This window comes from Pleurodeles waltl, chromosome 5 (genome assembly GCF_031143425.1).
Source record: "Pleurodeles waltl isolate 20211129_DDA chromosome 5, aPleWal1.hap1.20221129, whole genome shotgun sequence".
Classification (NCBI taxonomy): Eukaryota; Metazoa; Chordata; class Amphibia; order Caudata; family Salamandridae; genus Pleurodeles; species Pleurodeles waltl.
This window is the reverse complement of record NC_090444.1, coordinates 1293965681-1293985779: the sequence shown is the minus strand read 5'-3', so window position 1 is coordinate 1293985779 and position 20099 is coordinate 1293965681. Positions and strand designations below refer to the sequence as shown.

Below are 20099 nucleotides of genomic sequence, written 5' to 3'. Positions count from 1 at the left end.
TTAGCTTTACCGGTTACCTCAAAGTGGGAGCCTCTTTCTGTTAACACTGCACCTAACATTCAGCAATATACTATTTCCCAGCAAAGGGGAACCCAAAGGGAACCAGCTAGAACCGCAATTGCTCATTTTGCCCAAGGAAGGGGTAAAGCCATAATACAGCCAGTGGTTAACCTCCCCCTAGCATCTTGTCCTTATGTGCTTGTTTTATCCAGAGATCCACCTTTATGCGCGGACCAGAAGGAGACATAGGGGGTCATTACAACATTGGCGGTATAAGGCGCTTACCGCCGTGCAGAAGACCGCCAATACACCGTGCCGGAGGCGGTAGACCTCAACAGCTATTATGACGCACATTACAGAATCCGCCGAAATTCAGACACCCACACAACACCGCCACACCAAAGGTCAGCGATAAACTGGCGGAAACAAATCCTCCACCTCCACGCCAACAGAAACACACCCATGCCATTACGAACTACGAATCCATGCGGCGGTCTTTCAACCGCGGTATTCCATTGGCGGTACACACCACCGCGCTCAAAATACACACACATCTCCAAAACACCGCCACATTGGACAATTCAAAATACACACACCTGATACACATACACACACCACTCCCACACACCCAACACAATATAAAACACACACCCACATCACCCACAAACCCCTACGACCAGAAATTCAGAAAGAAGGCCAGATAGAGAGCACAGAATAGACAACCCCATCACACAGAGGCACACAACACCATCACCCACACAACATCCAAGCACAAAACACCATATACCACTACACTCACCACACTCATCACCACATACACCACCCCACACATCACACACACCACCCCATGTCACGCCAAAGACACCCCGCTTCTCCGAGGAGGAACTCAGGGTCATGGTGGAGGAAATAATCCGGGTAGAGCCACAGCTATTTGGCTCACAGGTACAGCACACATCAATAGCCAGGAAGATGGAGCTATGGCAAAGAATAGTGGTCAGGGTCAACGCAGTGGGACAGCACCCAAGAAATAGGGAGGACATCAGGAAGAGGTGGAATGACCTACGGGGGAAGGTGCGTTCCACGGTCTCCAGGCACCACATCGCGGTACAGCGGACTGGCGGCGGACCCCCACCTCCTCCCCCACAACTAACAACATGGGAGGAGCAGGTCTTGACCATCTTGCATCCTGAGGGCCTCGGAGGAGTCGTTGGAGGAACGGACACTGGTAAGTCAAATCTTAAATATCACATCCCCCACCCTACCTGCATGTTATCACACACCCCCACACCCTCCCCTATCACTCCAACTCCTCACTAATGTACTAAGAACACATACTACACATCCCAAACCCAAGACCTGCATGATACAACTAAGCATGGACAGCCCTAACTAAAGCATGCCCACTGCACATAACCAGAACAACCCCCAAACATCAGCACACAAGCCCCCACACAGGAATGCCTGCACTGGGGTTCACGCACACCCAACCATTGCACACCATGACACACACACATGCAATAATCATGCTCTTATACCCCTGCAGGAACACGAAGGAACGTCACCACACCAGAGGGTCCAGACAACACCACTCCACCCCCAGAAGAGGCCCACAGTGACGACAGCAGCTCTGCCCTACTGGATCTTGATGACCAGCCCGGACCATTGTGGGCCTCAGGACAGTCGGTTCCCCTTGCCCAGCCACAGCCCAACACTGAGTGCCACCCTCTGGTAACACCAGCACAGCACCCACCCAGCGGTCCCAAATCTCCCTACCCAGGACAGGTCAATCAGCGGTGTGTCCACCACTACAGGGCACCCAGGGTAACCCACCCCCCCAACAACAACAGGGACCTGGGGGCAGTGGTAGTGGGTCCACGGTCCAGGGGACGGAGGCACAGGAACATAGGGGAACTGGGAGGGCTGCTGTGCGACAGAGGGAGGACAGGCCAAGGGAACCAACTCTCCACTAGGCCCTCTCCTCCATCATGGGAGCGTACCACCACTCCCAGGAGACGATGGCCACGGTCCTTGACAAGTTGCAGGAGACCCTGCGTCTGCAGGAGGAACACTATTTGGGGTTCAGGGAGGAGCTCAGGACCATCGGCTCCGCCCTGAGCACCATCATAGGGGTGCTGACGGACATTCAAAAGACCTTGAGGGACACCGTGGCACTCCAAGGGGCCCCTGACACTAGCCAGGACGATAAAATGCCCACCACCTCCACCAGCACTAGTGGACAGGACGCCCTGCCACAGGACCACCACACCAGCACCCCACCCCCTGCAGACGGACAACCACCATGCAAGCGGGCCCTGAGATCCAGGAACAGGACAGAGCAAGATGGCAAGGCCACCGCCAGGAAATAAGACCACCCTGATTGTCCCCCCACTGCCCCACTTTGTTACCCTGTCCATATCGGAACTGCCCCAGCTCCACTTCCAATGGGCAGATGTGCAATGTACCTGTGAGACTAATAGACTGGACTCTGCCATGGACATTCCTCCACCATCACCCATCACCATTTTACAACCCCCTTCATTTTTTGAGCACTTAAATAAACACCCTTGAAAAACTAAAAAAACTGGAGTCAGTCTATGATTTGTAATTGTGTTTAATCAATGACAGTGTCATAATGGGTTACCCATAGGAAGGCTAACATACCTATGTCACACATCACAAGCCCTTCAAGGATGCAAGCAGTTGACACGTAGGTTACCACATTTGTGAAACTGAAATGGAAGGGGACAACTCAGTTAACAAATAGTGAGTGAAATGGAGCTACAGGATAGAGGTAGACGTGTGAAAGTTACAGTAATGTTAAACCTGAAAATGTACTCACCTGTGTTTCACTGGAAATATTGCTGGATGACTGACTCCCTGTTGTCGTTTTCTTCTTCCTCAGCTTCATCCTCATCACTGTCCACAGGCTCCACAGCTGCTACAAAACCGTCATCTGGATCATCCTCCTGCAGAAAAGGCACCTGGCGTCGCAATGCCAAATTATGGAGCATGGAGCAGGCGATGATGATGTCGCACACCTTCTTCGGTGAGTAGAATAGGGATCCACCTGTCATATGGAGGCACCTGAACCTGGCCTTAAGGAGGCCGAAGGTGCGTTCGATAACCCTCCTAGTACGCCCATAGGCATCATTGTACCGTTCCTCTGCCCTGGTCCTGGGATTCCTCACTGGGGTCAATAGTCAGGAAAGGTTGGGGTAACCAGAGTCCCCCAATAGCCATACACGGTGCCTCTGGAGTTGACCCATCATATCAGGGATGCTGCTATTCCATAGGATGTAGGCGTCATGCACAGAGCCACTGAACATAGCATTTACCTGCGAGATGTACTGGTCTGCCAAACAGACCATCTGGACATTCATGGAATGATAACTCTTCCTGTTCCTGTACACCTGTTCACTCCTTCAGGGGGGGGCCAGAGCTACATGGGTCCCATCAATGGCACCTATTACGTTGGGGATATGTTCAAGGGCATAGAAGTCACCTTTCACTGTAGGCAAATCCTCCACCTGAGGGAAAATGATGTATCTCCTTACGTGTTTCAGCAGGGCAGACAACACTCTGGACAAGACGTTGGAAAACATAGGCTGGGACATCCCTGATGCCATGGCCACTGTTGTCTGAAATGACCCACTTGCAAGGAAATGGAGCACTGACAGCACCTGCACGTCAGGGGGGATTCCAGTCGGATGGCGGATTGGTGACATCAGGTCTGGCTCCAACTGGGTACATAGTTCCTGGATAGTGGCACGGTCAAACCTGTAGGTCACGATTAAATGTCTTTCTTCCATTGTCAACAGGTCCACCAGCGGTCGGTACACTGGAGGATTCTGCCATCTTCTCATATGTCCCAGCTGACGGTGCCTAAGAAGGACAACAGCGAAGAACCAGTCACTATTCCTCCAGGTATGTACCCACAGTTACACACAAGACTACACCAGACAAAACCCCTTCCTGTATGTGTGTTGAGTATAGGCCTAGCTATGTGTGACGCAGTAGTAAATGAAGCCATGTGGGCCCCTGAAATGGCGGCTGCCTGACCTCTAAACTGGGACAATGGGATTGTGGGGTAACTGCGCTGGCGTTGCACACCGTCGCGGTAGGCGGTCGTAGACCGCGGCGTAATGCTGCATTGGTTAACATTGGACCCTATGGGTCCCAGGAGCCAATGAACAGGTGCGCTGGCGGTGAGGATGTGCACCGCCACGGACGTCACCGCTGCGGACGTCACCGCCATTTTCTATCTGTTCACTCACTAGATACCTGACCTTCGACAGGAGAGGACCTACACTGCTAGTGCTGCTGTGACCTCGGTCTGGAAGCGACGATGGCTGCGGCGTCTGGGGAAAGGGCCCCTGCCTTCACTGCACAGGAGTTGGAGAAACTTGTGGATGGGGTCCTCCCCCAGTACACGCTACTCTACGGTCCTCCAGACCAACAGGTGAGTACACAGGGAGCACGTTGTATTGGCTAGGCCTGGGTGGAGAGGGCTGGGTGGAAGAGGGAAGGGGGCAGACTTCATAGGACATAAATGCATGGGAATGAATGGGCCACATGGCCAGAGTAGGGAGGGGGCCACTCACATTGACGGTGCAGTTGGTAATGACTGTTCCTCTTTCCTTGTGCATGTCATGTAGGTCAGCGCCCACCAGAAGAAGGATATTTGGCGTGCCATCGCCAAGGAGGTCCGGACCCTGGGGGCCCACCAGAGACGGGGCACCCACTGCCGTAAGAGATGGGAGGACATTCGCCGCTGCAGCAAGAAGACGGCGGAGGCTCAGCTGGGGATGGCCTCCCAACGTGGGAGGGGTGCCCGTCGCACCATGACCCCCCTGATGTTCCGGATCCTGGCGGTGGCCAGAGTTGGATGGGCGCTTAAGGACATCACAGCAGACACAAGGGGGTGAGTACAACCTCATTCTGCAGACTTTGCGTGCAGTGGAGGGGTCTGGGTTGGGGAGGTGGGCTGTGGGTGTCCCTAGGCCGGGGCGAGTTAGGTAGGCAAGGCCCATCCGTAATGTAGGCCACGTGGCACTCTACCCCACCTCAGAAGAGTGCCAAGTTGAGGTATAGTTGCCCCTGTGGCATCCATGTCCGCAGATTTCCACCATTGCCATGTAGGCCATATCCCAGAAATTGCATGTGCAGAGGCCAGGAGCACGGTGTTATGCATGGGGCTGCTGCGTCTGTCTTGTCCGCCAATGGTAACGGTGTGCCATGCACTAAAACTCTCTTTCTTCTGTCTCCCCCCCTTTTCCTGCTCTCCCTGTACTTTTGTACATCAGCATCATCAGGCGGAGGTACAGTGGCACCGGAGCACGAAGGAGCTGCATCCCACATGGCCATGGAGGGCCACACCACAGACTCTGAATGCACCAGTGGGACTGAGGGCGAGGGGAGCTTCACGTCGGGTACCGGATCACCAACCAGCGACACGGACTCGTCCACCGATGGGAGCTCCCCTGTGGTGGTGGCACCATCTGTGCCCCCACTTCTAAAGGTACAGCCGCCACCTCCCCTACCAGCACCGCCCTCCCAGCAGCCCCTCAGCGTTCGCCCCGTGCCCGCTCACCCAGGAGGGTGGGCATCACCTTCGCCCCAGGCACCTCAGGCCCTGCCCCAGTCACCCCTGCTGCCCTCAGTGAGGAGGCCATTGACCTCCTCAGGTCACTCACTGTTGGGCAGTCTACCATTGTGAATGCCATCCAGGGTGTAGAAAGGGCATTGCAACACGGTAATGCATTCCTGGAGGGCATTCATTCTGGTCAGGCTGTCCTTCAGCGAACCCTGCAATCTCTGGCCTCAGCACTGGTGGCAGCCATTGTCCCTGTGTCTAGCCTCCCCCCTCCAACTTCCTCCACCCAGACCCAATCCCCTGTACCCCAGCCCATCCCAAGCACACCTACAGACCAGCATGCACACAAGTCAACACCCAAAAGTAGCTCAAGCAAACATAGGCACCACACACACCACAAGCACTCACACAAGCATCACACCCATACAGACACAGCAACATCCACTGTCTCCACTGTGTCCGCCTCCTCCTCTTCTCCCTCCTCCCTCCCAGTCTCGTCTACACACACACCTGCATGCACTACATCTACAGGCACTAGGACTCGCACCAGGACACCCAGCACCACACGCCGCTCACCTGCACTCACCACCTCCACTGCCATTTACACGTTCCCTGTGTCCTCTCCCAGTGTGTCTGTGATGCCCCCTCCCAAAGAACCCAAACGCCGGCAATCACTCACCCAACATCCATCCACCTCACAACAGCATCCAGTACCTGCACCTACACCCAAAACACCTAAAGTGACACCTCCTACAACCACCTCCTCTTCCTCCACTCCCAGACCCCCTCCAGCTACCCATCCCAGTGTCCGACAGAAACTGTCCCTCTGTCAAATTGACTTTTTTGCCTCCTCCCCCCCCCCCTCTAATTCATCAGTCCCGTCGTAGCGCCTCAGCCAAAAAGCCTCCAATACCAGTGGTGCGTGTTCCAGGTTTTTGGAGTGCACCGTCCACCAGGGCAGGCAGTAGGACCCGGAGCCAAGGCACTGGTAGCCCACCCCCTGTAAAGGCTCTGAAATTGGAGAGTGGACGACAGGACCGTGTCAAGACTCCTGGTAGGGCAACAAGTGAAATGGGATCGAAGGCGATTGGTGAGTCAGCTGTTACTCCAAAAAAGGTGGGGAAGGTCCAGAGGAAGTCTCCCCAGCCTGTTGTGAGTGTCACGGCGGAGAAGTGCGCCATCATTTCCGGCGGTCCAGACACAACCGCCAGCACCGTCGTCACTGGTCCGGAGACCACCGCCGGAGTCACAGCCCAGGAGGGCCCAGGTATCGTTTCTGGTCAGGAGACCACCGCCGGAGTCATTGCCCAGGAGGGCCCAAGTATTGTCACTGGTCAGGAGACCACCGCCGGAGTCATTGCCCAGGAGGGCCCAAGTATCGTCACTGGTCAGGAGACCACCGCCGGAGTCAGTGCCCAGGAGGGCCCAAGTATCGTCACTGGTCAGGAGACCACCACCGGAGTCAGTGCCCAGGAGGGCCCAAGTATCGTCACTAGTCAGGAGACCACCGCCGGAGTCAGTCCCCAGGAGGGGCCAGGATGCCACAGCCCCGCTGCCCAATGATGGAACATCATGCCACACACCAATGTCCAGTATGGAGATCGTCATGCCACACACCAATGTCCAGTGTGGAGATCGACATGCCACACACCAATGTCCAGTGTGGAGATCGTCATGCCACACACCAATGTCCAGTATGGAGATCGTCATGCCACACACCAATGTCAGTATCAGACCCGCCATGTCAAAGCACCGCTGAACAGGGCAAAGACCGCCATGTCAAACCACCGCTGAACAGGGCATGCACCGTGTAGGAATAAATGGACCGCCACATCAGGCATCCTTATCCCATGTGCAGCTGGGACAGTGACAGGATAGGGACTTTCACGGGGAGACTCATCCAGTCTGGGCACCAGTCCCCCTCCAGAACCAGTGGAGACCTGCATCTACTTGTGAGACTGTGGCTTTGCACTCCCCAGGATGGCACAGTTGGCAAGCCACCTACTGTAGAGACTTGAGAGACTGTGGCTTTGCACTCCCGAGGATGGCACAGTGGGCAAGCCACCTACTGTAGAGACTTGAGAGACTGTGGCTTTGCACTCCCCAGGATACATCAATGGGCATGTAGACCCGTCGTGGATCTGGCTCCGCATTCATGTGGCTGAGGTGCCCCCCCATCCCTTCCCCCTGAGGTGCCTGTAGTGTTGCTATCTGATGCCCCGGCAGTGTTCTCTCAGATTTTGGTCAGGTATCTATTGTGGGCCTCGCCCATGCATTTCTGGACTGTTGGTGCACGGACATTGTTGTGTACATATCTGCACTACTTCTTGTATTGTATATATTATTATGTGTGATTTAGAGATATATATCTGTATATTTTTTAATGACATGTATATTGGCACATTACAATGTTTGACCGAAATTCGCTTTGTCTTTGCATTCTTCCGGGGGGATTGTGGGTTGTTAATGTGATATTTTTTTACTGCATTGGTGTGTATGTTGTAATATGCGAGGGTGGGGGTGGGGTTGTTTGGTGGGTATACCGCTAACTTTTGCCTCCCCCGTGTCGGAGATGCAGTACTCACCGGTATCTTCTGCGCCTACGTCGCTGTTGGTCGTAAATGAGCAGAAAGACAAGGGCAGGGAGTATTTGTAATTCCGGGTCCATGGAGTCGTCGTTCCTCGTGGGATGTGTTGAGGTGAGCGTTTTCCCATAGCAAAAGCTGTTTCCGCCGTGTTTTTATCCACGGTGAATCCGCCCCTGAAAAGGTGGCGGATTGGCCTGTTGTAATAGTGTGGGCGGTACATTGTCTCCCGCCTGTCTGTTGGCGGTGACCGCCGCGCTGCTTGTCTGTACCGCCGTGGCGGGCGGTGTGTTAAAGTGGCTGTCTTTGTTGGCGGTTTCCGCCAGGGTCATAATTCCCTTTTTTTGTCCGTCGGCCTGTTTGCGGTATTACCCCACCTTTTACACCGTCCGGCAGGGTTGTAATGACCCCTATAATGACTTGCTTAACAAGACTTTGCACTGCCTGCGGTACTATAGGAATTTTCCAACAGATATGGCAATCAAGATCCTATTGACAAGGAGAGTGAGTTTGATTGAGCTGGGGCCTTACGATCGACAAGGTGACTGCATCTTTGTAAACTTCAAATCCCCCACTAAGATACATCACTTACTTTTTGGCTATCGTCAACAGACTACCAGTAGTATCGTCCAACTACCATTGGGTTATTTCTATAGAAATGCTTCTGCTGCCTTGAGGGACCAAAGTCGGGCTCACTATGGGGCTTCTAAACGTATTATTTCCGGTCCATTAATGTATTCAAACAATGTGAAATTTGTATAGGGTGATTGTCACTCCCAAGGGAGCATCCTGATGCTGCATGGAGTGGCCAGCAACAAAATAATAACCGGGAGGGAACAAAGTGTATGAGTGACTGGCAAAGACCTTCAGGGACATTAAAAATCCAAGTATTAAGCTGTTTTCTGAAAAGTGCTTACAACTCAATGAGTCTCAAAGAGCTGGAGATTTGGTTCCAGGCTTTATACCCTTAAACTGTAAAAGATGCACCTCCTCTGGTTTTCAGTTTAAACCGAGGACATTTGAGAAGATTGGCATATGAGGATCAGAGGGTACGATTGGTGACATGGTGAGTGAACCTTTGGCTCTGTATGCTCCAAATCTAAGCAGCAACATTTTAAAAAGAACTCTCTTGTAAACTGGTAAACAGTAGAGAGCTTTAAGAGAAGCTGAGGCTGAGGAACGTCGAGGTAGTTTCAGCACAAGCCTGACTGCAGCATTTTGTCCCACCTGCAATTTCTGGATTGTGTGTTTTGTAGACCTAGCATATAGGCTGTTGCAACAGTGAAGCCTAAATGTAATAATAGCAACTGCCAGGGTCTTTCTTGCCGATAAAGGCAGGAAGTCGAGGATTTTTTTCAAAGATTTCTTTAAGCTGAAGCACATTCCTGGGCTTGAGGACGGAAGGCTAGAGATGCAACAATTTTTTTTCCTAAAATGTTCACTACATCAACCGTGGCTGGGGAAAGAGATGGAATTTGGCCACCATATCTGAGGATCAAATAAATTATCCTTCCCAAGTAGCATAATCTCTGTCTTTTCTGTGTTACATTTTGAATGCTGATGCTCCATCCAATGGATAGCTTCGGTTAGACAGCATTTATAATTGAATTCCGAGCTGGTGGAGGTTTTATCCACGGCCAAGACAAGTTGAGTATCATCAATGTAAGATGTATCGATCCCAGATGAGGCAATCAATTAGATTAACGGAGCCATGTAGATGTTAAATAAGACAGGGCTCAAACGTGAGCCCTGAGGGCTTCCTGAAATAACTCTCTTTTGTGCTCAAGACAAAGTGCACTGTGGACACTATCCTTCACCAGCCTTAATGATAGTTCTAGACTACTGTGAATCTAAGACCACTCTCTTTTCGAACTCTTGGTGGGTCACTGGGGGTTTCCACTCACTATCTTTTTACGAACTCAACACATTAGTTGACAGACACAACTACTTGCCTTTCTAAATCCAGTACTTTTTACTTTCTACATTATTTTTTGCAGCTTTGAGAAAGTCCCAGGCCTTCAGTTGTGTAACGGGCTAAACGTGTGTCGGCTGTACTGCTAACAGTCTTAAACCAATGCACAATGAGATAAACTGAGCCATGTTCGGCTTAATTATCTTCTACTGTGAAAAAACCTGAAGAAACTGTTCATAATAAAATCAGCACTTAAAAAACGGACAGCCTCATCTTGATTTATAATCATGGGTGGATGAATTTACCTTCCTACAAACTCTTGAATCTGCGGAACAGTAGGTCCAAACCTCAACCAGTGATCCAACCTTGTAAGGAATATGGGTATTATAAAACAGGTGGGCAGTGTTGGACCTTGGAGCGAAGCACTATAATTCATATACTGGGTACATAAATTATGCACTGCAATTATGGCCTAATGAGCATAGCATATTATATGATTATTTTGCTAATTGCATCATTGATCTCAGAAGCACAGCATACATGGCTCTTTCTCATCAGAAACTCACTCTCAAGCAAGTGGTACATTGGCAGCGGGGCCGAGCCCTGCGGGCCCACTGAACCCTGACAGTGTTGTATTTTACTACCCCAACAGCAGTCATAGGGATTTTATTTTACTTGCACCAGTGGCCGTAGCATCCTTGCAATACTACTGTCCCAAGAGCCCTTCCAGCACAGGAACAAGTATAAATATATATATATATTTATATATATATATATGTGTGTGTGTGTTTTATATATATATATATATATATATATATATATACACACACACACACACACACATATTTATTGTGGGGTTGTGGTTCAAAAAAAGATTGCTGGCTGGAAGAGCAGCCATATAATACTTATCATATGACATAATGTCTTGTTCGTAAAGCGCTTTGAGAGTGCGGGAACATTAAAGTCTCAAGGGCTTATCCAGTGTTGTCTGCTGAAGGTAATTTAAGAAAGAATTTATTTCCCTGCATTTGCATAGAATTTCTAGATTGTACACATCCAGCGCATCTATTTCATCTGCGTGCAGCGCCCACGCACTTGTTCACTTTTATTTCTTACTTTCACAAACGTGTCACTTAATTTGATTTAACGTAAAAAATGGCAGTCCCATTAACCATTCTGAAAGATTTCTCTACAACCTAGTACTTAGCCAAGTGCAAGCAATTCTTGATTTGCGACAATTACTGCAGCGTATCTCTCACGAAAGCATAAAGCGCCTCAGCACAAACAGGGGCTTTGAACAGCAAAAAAAATCGCATTATACAAATAAGCAAACAAATAAATACGTCTGACACAGATAGCGAATTTCAGAAGCTTACATTTTTTCTGCTCGGTTGCTCGTCTGAGGCGCTTTATAATTACATTCGCCCCACATTTCCCACCTCTCTCCACTTTCAGATTAATCTGCCGAAATGAGATGCTGTGGATTTGCATACAGATTTGACTACACAAAAATAGATATGGAATTAATAACGGTCTCTATATGTTTTAATTTCTCCTAGACTGGAGTACCCTTGCCTGCAGCCGTCTTGCTGGCTTTGAAAGTCATCAGGCTGATTTGTCTGCTCTCAGGTTATACGACCACATGCTGCTAGACTGCCCCTTGCAATCAAAGCACTTCCATAGATTCCGGGCTTCCCCCTAACTAGTATATTTTATAGATTGGCAGTTTTGATCTTCCTCCCCAGGGGGATAATCTGCATTTTAATAGCTTTCTATAGATACATACATCTGTCATTAAATATGCCATCTTTTATCAGCATCAATTTCCCAACCAACTTTCTACTAACTTTGAAGTGCGCAGAAGAAGTTTCATTTCTTGGACCAGAACGATACGGGAGCCTCTCTTCCCTTGAACTGCTGGCTCAATAGTAACTGCAGGCTACAGACAGATTATTCTCTAAAATCTTGGAGAGTGGAGCTGGGAATTTAAATACTGTGCTGGAAAAGGTGAGCCAAGCACTACTTTTGATCCTCATTGCACGCAAGAGTTGAAAGAAAACCTCAGGTTCTTGAGTTCAACTCTCTCCTAATTATCCGAGTCTGGGAAAAGTTTAATCGGTGAACCCCAGCAAAGCGCTAAATCACTGTGTAACATTTGTAAATAACATTCCAAAGTTGGGTAGGACACATCGTCCTCACAATGCAAATGCAGTCAGCAATTCATTTTCAAATCATTCTAGGCCACGTATATCTAACAGTTTGTGATGACGACATTTAGAAATATTTAAGGGCACTATACAGGGGGCTATTCATAAATAACCCACCACACTTTACATGAAGTTGTACTAGGAGGAGGGCACCGAGCTATGTTGTGATCTGCAGGTCACAAGCTGGAGCAGGGCAAGGCCGACCCAGCATTCCATCCTTCCGAGGTTGATAAATTGGTAATTAAATTAGCCAATGGTAACACCTGTTAGAAAGGTGGCATAGCGTGCTATATGAAAACAAGTTATTATTAGTAAGTTTTATTAGTAAGTATGGGTTGCTCAGGTCTGCTCATACTACTTCAGAGATGCCATATAGATCCTGGTTAAAGAGTGTGTCCACACTGTCGGTTCATGCTTGAGGCCACGCCTAACTACTTAAATTACGTTTTTAGTTGATAGCAAAAGACAGGCTCATTAAAGTATGATTTGTTGCTTGTCTTGACGACACAGAGGCAGAATCAGAGAGTTGCTTTTCTTTTGTGATCCCAGAGTTCTTAAGTGACTTGTTTAGCCAGGTAAGTGGAGAGAAAGAATAACTTTAGTTCAGTGCTTCTTGAGTTTACAACTGGAATCCATTTCCAGGTTGAAAGCAGCTAGAGCTTAATTTGTAAAAGACTAAATGACGGAGCTTAAATTTTTCTCATAATCCTGTGGCAGACGCTATTGAATATCAGGGTGTAGAATACCAACTCTGCATGGTCTTGATTCCACCTTAAACCTCTTTCATCCACCACTAGGCACTGCCTGCTCCTTTATTTGACTCCTGCAGATTCCTTTTCATCCTTGCATTCTCCCTTTGTCACTGTTTTTTCCATATTTCGCTTTCCTCCTTCTTTTCCCCCTTTTGTATTTTTCTCTCTTGCTTTGGGTCAAATACTGGTGAGGAAAAATACGTGCCTGTCCCCAAAAATGAGGTCTAGTCCATACCTGAAACCACTGCCTCAAATGAAGCACTGAAAAAAAACACAAAATCATGACTTGTCTACGCCCACTTCCGCCCCTTGCCTAATACCAATGAGCGAACCTCCCCATCTCCTGCCTTCTCTGAATATAAAGTAGTAAACGCCCAAGGGTTCGAACAAGATTCCCTTGTACGTTTTTAAAATCATATGTTTAAGAAAAAAAACTTTTTCTAAACAAATACTTAGCCCTCCGGGAAAAGGCCGAAAAAGGGCAAAAGCTAATAAGAATGATAACACACACATCCACCTAGAGTAATATTACTCTCTAATCCATTGTTACTCTCTAGTCCATTGTTCGAACAAATTTACTGAAGAATTAGGGAGGCTAATGCACGCGGGGTGTGCACGCCAGATCAAGGGGAATCTTAGCCCTTGATCAATAGATAGTTTTCACATTGAGTCGAAATGAAATGGTAACTAATTACGAGTTATTGCACACACACGCCAGCAATGACGGTTGATAATTGCCTGCCTCTGCAATTATGGGGCCCAAGCTTCAGGCAAGGGCCCAAAAAGACTGAAGGGTAGTTAACAAACCTCATAGTCAGGCGGGGCATGCAATAAGGCTATTAGCACCTCTTCCCTAGGGCACGGACAGTGTTAAAACAACTTTTCAGATAAAAGATGCGCTCCTTCATCACCCTGGTTCAGGCTGTACCTCATCCTGAGGTAAGCGTCATTTAGGGGCTAAGTCAAAGCCCACCAGGACGGAGCTCAAGCACACTGAAAGGACACTGGGAGATGTGGTTGGTGCTGTGGACCTCAATCATGCAGTTACTGGTGCATGATGGAAGTAACCAACTTACAGTCAAGCGAGTCAGGGGTCTGTTTCTCCCGACGACAGACCTGGAGTCATGGTGCATGCATGCATGCATGTATTTAAGCATGTGCTTGGTGTCACACTACATTCGTCCCCAACATTAGTGTTAGGGTTCATTCAGCATTTACGAAATAACTTTGCAGTTGTCAATACTCAAGAACTACCAAGCATATTCTCTGAGGGGAGGGGAATGGACCTAAGGCTATAGTGTCCCGTCTGTCTTCCTGTTGGCACATCATTATCACCTACCGCTGTTGTGACACTGCTGTGTTGGTTTCAGAGTTTCTGTGCTGGTCAGATCCTGATGATTTATCCACGGTTTGATCCAAAATTCTTCTCAATCCCCTTCCAGAAGGGTGATTAAGGGTGACTCTTCTTAAAGTGCTTCTGCTTGCCATCTTTAAAAAAAAAAAAAAAAACATTCCTGGTGATGGTGATTTTCAAATGGCATGCAGATTTTCCAGTGCCCGGATGATTTAGAACTAAGACTTTATCACCCATTTAGATGTTCATGTGCCATCATTGCAGCACTTTGTTGGTGGCATCCATGTTGTGCCGTCATTATTGGCTATCTATGGATGACATCATTGATAGCTCTGTCGAATAGCTCAGCCACAGGGCGTCATTTCGTAGTAGTGTGGCCTGCATCTCTAGGTCGATAAGAACTGGAGAACGGCAAGTTTAGTGTTCACATTCTGGTCTAGGCAGATGTGAATTACCTTGCTAAGAGCTCTCATAGGTGTTCTACCTCCAGAGGCCAGCATGGGGTTATTTTCGTGTGGCTAATTCCAAACAACTGTAGGTAGAGCTTAATTATCAGTGCTGTGAAATGGAGGCATTGTCTCACTTTGTCTTTGGTATCCCAAAAATGCTGATCATTTTCTGGAGTTTGAACATACATTCTCGAAGACTGTGAACGCAAGTATTTTCACCACTGGAAATTTGGAGTAAATATTTGAGACATGCATGTACCTGTCGTCAGGAAGGGATCTGAAATATGAGCTGAAATCTTGCCACAAGCTTTTATTGGGGTTTTTGGTTACACAAATGAGCTTTTTCGGCAGCTCCTTGTATGCAGAGAAAGAGGCTGAGAAATATCTAAGTCTCTCATGTCCGTAGTTTTTAGGTCAGTTTGGTAGCTAAGATCTTTTCATGACGGTCCTATATAAATGTTTTCCATCGGTTGGAATCAGTGGACTAGATTGTCTTCTGAATGGAGACAACTCTAGAAGTAGCTGTTGCAATGTCACTAAGGAGGATAACTCGGAACCGGTAGCTATCCACTCCATATATTCATTGGCATCACAAAGATGGACGAGGAAGGCATGATGAAGAGACCTCTGTTTTATTGCACCCTGGTAGTTATTTGCCAATGAATTGGTATTTCTGTTGCTGGTGGACTCATTTGTTAATCTTCAGTGGAGGATAGGTGGCGGTCCTAGCAAAGTGGCAATAGACGTTTCTTGTCACCTGGAAGAGATGTCCATAGATGTACAGGTGAAAACCAGCGCAGTCCCATTTAATGGCCAGGGCCTCCTTTTCAATCTGTGAGTATTGGTTTTCAGTGTCTGTCAGCACCTGACTTTCAAAAGTGACTGGATTCCATTCATCCCTTTTGCAGCTTTGCATCAGGAAGGCCCGGAGGTCAATAGGGCTGGCATTGATGATCAACTTGGAGTCCTTACTAGGGTTGAAGTACCACATTGTTGAGTCTTGAAGAAGCATGTATTTAATGTCCTAGCATGCTGTGTTCTCTGTTGAGTCTCTTGTCCAAGTGGTTGTTGCCTTTGTGAGATCTCGCAACAGCCTGAGAGGGTGGCAAGGCTTGGGATAAAACACCGCAGCAAGGGGCTAATCCTAGAAATCCTAGAAAACTGCAGACGTCAGCTGCTGCATGAGGAGTGAATGCTTCCTTAATATTGGACATCTTAGAAGATCTCTACTTTGATGTCTTCCCTGAAGAATACTTATACATAATACTGCAGTTCTTGTTTGATAAACTCACACTTGTTCTTGTGGAGTGAGAGACCCATATTGCCCAACCTTTGTAACGTGGTTCTTAGCTGTCTGTGATGCATGGGGATGGTGTATGATTACACTAAGATGTCTTTGCTGATGTTTATGATGCTGCATAGACCTGTTAAAACTTCCTCAATGGTGTCCTGAAAAAACTTAAACTGATGAGATGCCAAAGTTTAGGCTCCTATACGTCTGAAGACCTACGTAGGTTGAGAAGGTGATTGTATAGCGGCAGTCTTCCTGACGTTTAGTTGGTGGTATCCCAATTGGTATCCTCAGTTCAGGTGTAGCTTGGAGAACCATTTGCCTCCACTGAGGTCAGCAATGAGGTCATCAGTTATGGGGATAATATGGCACTCTCTTTTCATGGCTATGTTAGGCAATCTCATATCAATACAGAGGCGAACTTCAAGCTGCTTACGCTTACTAGCAACAACCAAAGAGGATACACATGGTGTGGGACCAGACACCCTCTCTGTGATGCCTATCTCTGAGTTTTTGGAGCTCTGGTTCCCCTGAAGGCAAAAGGTCAAAGGGCACTCTTTGGTCGTGGAAGGCAGTGGAATTCACTGTGGTGTCTAAATGTAGCATTCCCTGGGGAGTTTTAACATAACCTATGCCCTCAAGGAGATGTGGAAAGTTACACAAGATGCTGTCCACACCTCACAGCTGCACATCAAGTGCAGAATGGCTGAACAGTGAGATGTACTCATAACTGGCAACATTGTGAAAGTATAAAACAAACCTACTTAATGACTTACTAAATAAATGAACAACTACCAGGAGGATTAATGTCCACCAAATTGTGATACGTAAATGGCTATCACACTGTGCCATAAGTAGATCGCCATACTAGTGAGCCATGAGAAAATGTCCATTAAGATCTACTGTGAGAAAACTGTCATAATATTGTGGCAGGATGAAATACTCACAATATTGTGGTGTGTGGGCTATTGATCATCTTAATATGACAAAAAATATCTACTCCTAGCACACCGGGTGGAAACTGTTCCCTATATTTAAATGCCCATCAGCACTGCACTGAGGGAGGACATTGTTATTTCAGTGTTCCAAGGCAAAAGGCACCCAGAACAGACTGCCTGACATAAGTTCCATCAGCCTAGGAGGACACCAGGACACACCCACCACAAGGCATTGCTACAATACTGTAATATACTGTGCAATAATACAGTTCAATTAGTAAATGTCGTTCAGAATATTTAGCATGAGAAAAAGCCTGTCAGGTTACACTGTACTGTAAGAAATGCCCAGCAGAAATAATGTGCCAAAGAAAGGAAAGAGTCAACTAAGCACTGGGCATTTTCATTTCCATACGGTCTTTGAATTTACACTCAGAATTCAAATAGTCTATCCCAGTGTCCCATGAGATCACACAATCAAATTATGACGACCACATGATTCCACAACAGATAGAAGATCTTCGTGGGATACAGAGTATTCTGTAGGTGGGAAATTACCCTTTCCTAGGGACTGGCTGACCGAGGTATACAAAAGAGCTCCGAGTAAATATATATGATATTTCTATGACCTTACCACAAACACCTAGACTATTTTTGTAATATGTGTCTCTAATTCCAAAGAGAGAGCTTTGCAATGTGATTTCTCCTGAACTTGTTACTATCTGAAAGAGTATCTGGACACATGTTTTGGTAATTGACAACAGCCTGATGCCATACGACTGTTTAAAAACAAATTGAGTAAGCAACATTATGCACCAATTCTTATATTGAAGTAGAGGGGCTCTGGCCATGTGTCCATTGTGCTGCCTCCTTTTTGAGGACCAAATTAAAGAGAGCAGCTACCACTTCATTACATACTTTCTGCATCTTTCTATTCTTTTTGATAGCAGACAACAGATAACATGTTTGTTTGCTCGCTCTCTCTTTTGTATTTCTAAATCAAAACAAGCGTTGGCAGAGGCAACTGGTAGCTATCTTTTTCATTAGAAAGCTACTGCCTTTGCCAATGCTTGTTCCATTTGACAGAGGTCAGTGATTTTTGCTGATGCTAATTAGCATTCACAAAAAATGGTTAGCAGGACTAATGATTCTGTTCAGCAAGAAAACAAGTACAATTCTGTTTTAGCATGCATATGTCATGAAGCTACAATGGCCCTTATGTGATGACTTATATGTGCACACGCGTCACCAAGCCAGCGCATATGTCATAACCTGGTGGCTATTTTTTTTGTAATTTACTGTTCCAAGATGGTGGACGCCTAAGGAGCTGTTCGGTTAGCAAATTACATCTGCTGGCCTCTCCTAAAAAACAAAAAACAATCTACAAATATAGAATGAGGCTGGGAGAGAGAGCAACAGAGGAGTGGGTTAAAGGGGAGTGTAATTAAACGCACTTGATGAGTGTCAGATGTGGGCAGCAGGCGTGGGTGGAAGCAACAGGCAAGAAAGCAACACAGAGCTTGAGAAAATGGTATGTGAAGGAGGAAACAGCACTCAAACGAGAAGGGGAGAGAGCAAGAAAACACATGCACTCCCATGAACTGCTGAAAGAAAAAGAAAAACATGTTTTCATGAATTTACGCAGTGGAAGGGTATAAGTCATCCAATCAGGACTTGGTGGAAAATAAATGCTCTATAAGTTGAAGAAAAAGAATTGGGCGGAATGTCATGTCATTTGAAGAATGGAAATGAGGCAGACAAGAACACCATCGTGTCGAGCAAGGGGCTGGCCCAAAGCTCACAATATCTATTTTTTAATGTAGTGGAGTCAACAGGTCTTTGACCTTAGACAGAAAAAGCTTTCTGTAGTTGAGATCTAACAGTCACTAATTACCGCTTTGATGTTATATGCTAATGTAAAGTAGGCAATTGTGACAAATGGAGGCCCTCATTCCCACAACGTCCCAGTGTGCAGAAGTAAACTTATATTGCAACAAAACAGAGCATTGCATGGCTATCGCTTAGGAGGGTCAGGCAAATGTATACATGGAATTAAGGACCACAACAAAATAACTGTGAAAATAAAAAAAATAAAAAAATAAAAACAGCAGCACAAAAAGAAAAGGAAAGAAATGTTATCAAAATCAGCCACGAACAGTTCACAACAAAAGAGAATGGTGTTGTGGCAAGGCAATGGCTAAAATTGTTTTTTGATTAAAGGTTCTGACCACAAACTTTTCATGTATACTAGGGGACCAGCCTGTTCCCAGGCAATTGGATGCAGACCTCTTCATCATTCTTTCTAAATAGCCATCCCTTCTTAGTATGGCAGTATGTTTTGAGAAACCTGCACAGGAGTAAACTCACTAACCCTTTTTACCTTAGAATGCTGGCACACTACTCCCACTCATCCAATAATTTTATTTAGACGAGTAGGTTTGTGAGACAAAAGATGCGGATTGATTCCAGGGCCCTCTTTTGATTTAATGCACTTACAACTGTCCAGGGATGGGGGGAAGATGTAAGCTTTTTCAGCAGGTCTGGAATGGTGGGATATTTTCACTTTTTTCTGAAGGACTGCATAGCTCCTCTTGATCTTCACTGACAGCCTGAACACATGTTGAGGAGGATGTTTGGCTTGTAGGAAAGCTAATCAATGGGGCTTTTCATGAATGAACCAATGAATACATTTCTAATATGATTGATATGTACATCAGAGATCTGAAAATTGGACACATCTGTTGAACTAATGTTTTTACTCCAAAAGTAATATGCAGTACCAAGACTTCAGGCCCAGTTACAATATGGTCTGAGAGCTCTTGTTGAGATGTGGTTTCGAAAGGAACCAGTAGAGTGCATTGCATGTCAACTATTTTTATGTTCCTGGTCGTCTGTAGCTGGACACATTTTTTAATTTAAAGGGCTGCTTGCTCACTTATATTTCCTGTTAGATAATTCACGCAGGAGGAATTCAAGGACTTCCACCAAGAGCAATGGTGCATTGCCAAGCTTCAGGTTCCT

The 20099-nt window shown here is 47.1% G+C and overlaps 1 protein-coding gene across 2 annotated transcripts in view; it reads right to left on the bottom strand.

The window, feature by feature from the left end:
* The window catches only part of KLHL32 (kelch like family member 32), an 866209-nt gene that overhangs the window by 184043 nt on the left and 662067 nt on the right, over window positions 1-20099 (bottom strand). The window lies entirely within an intron of this gene.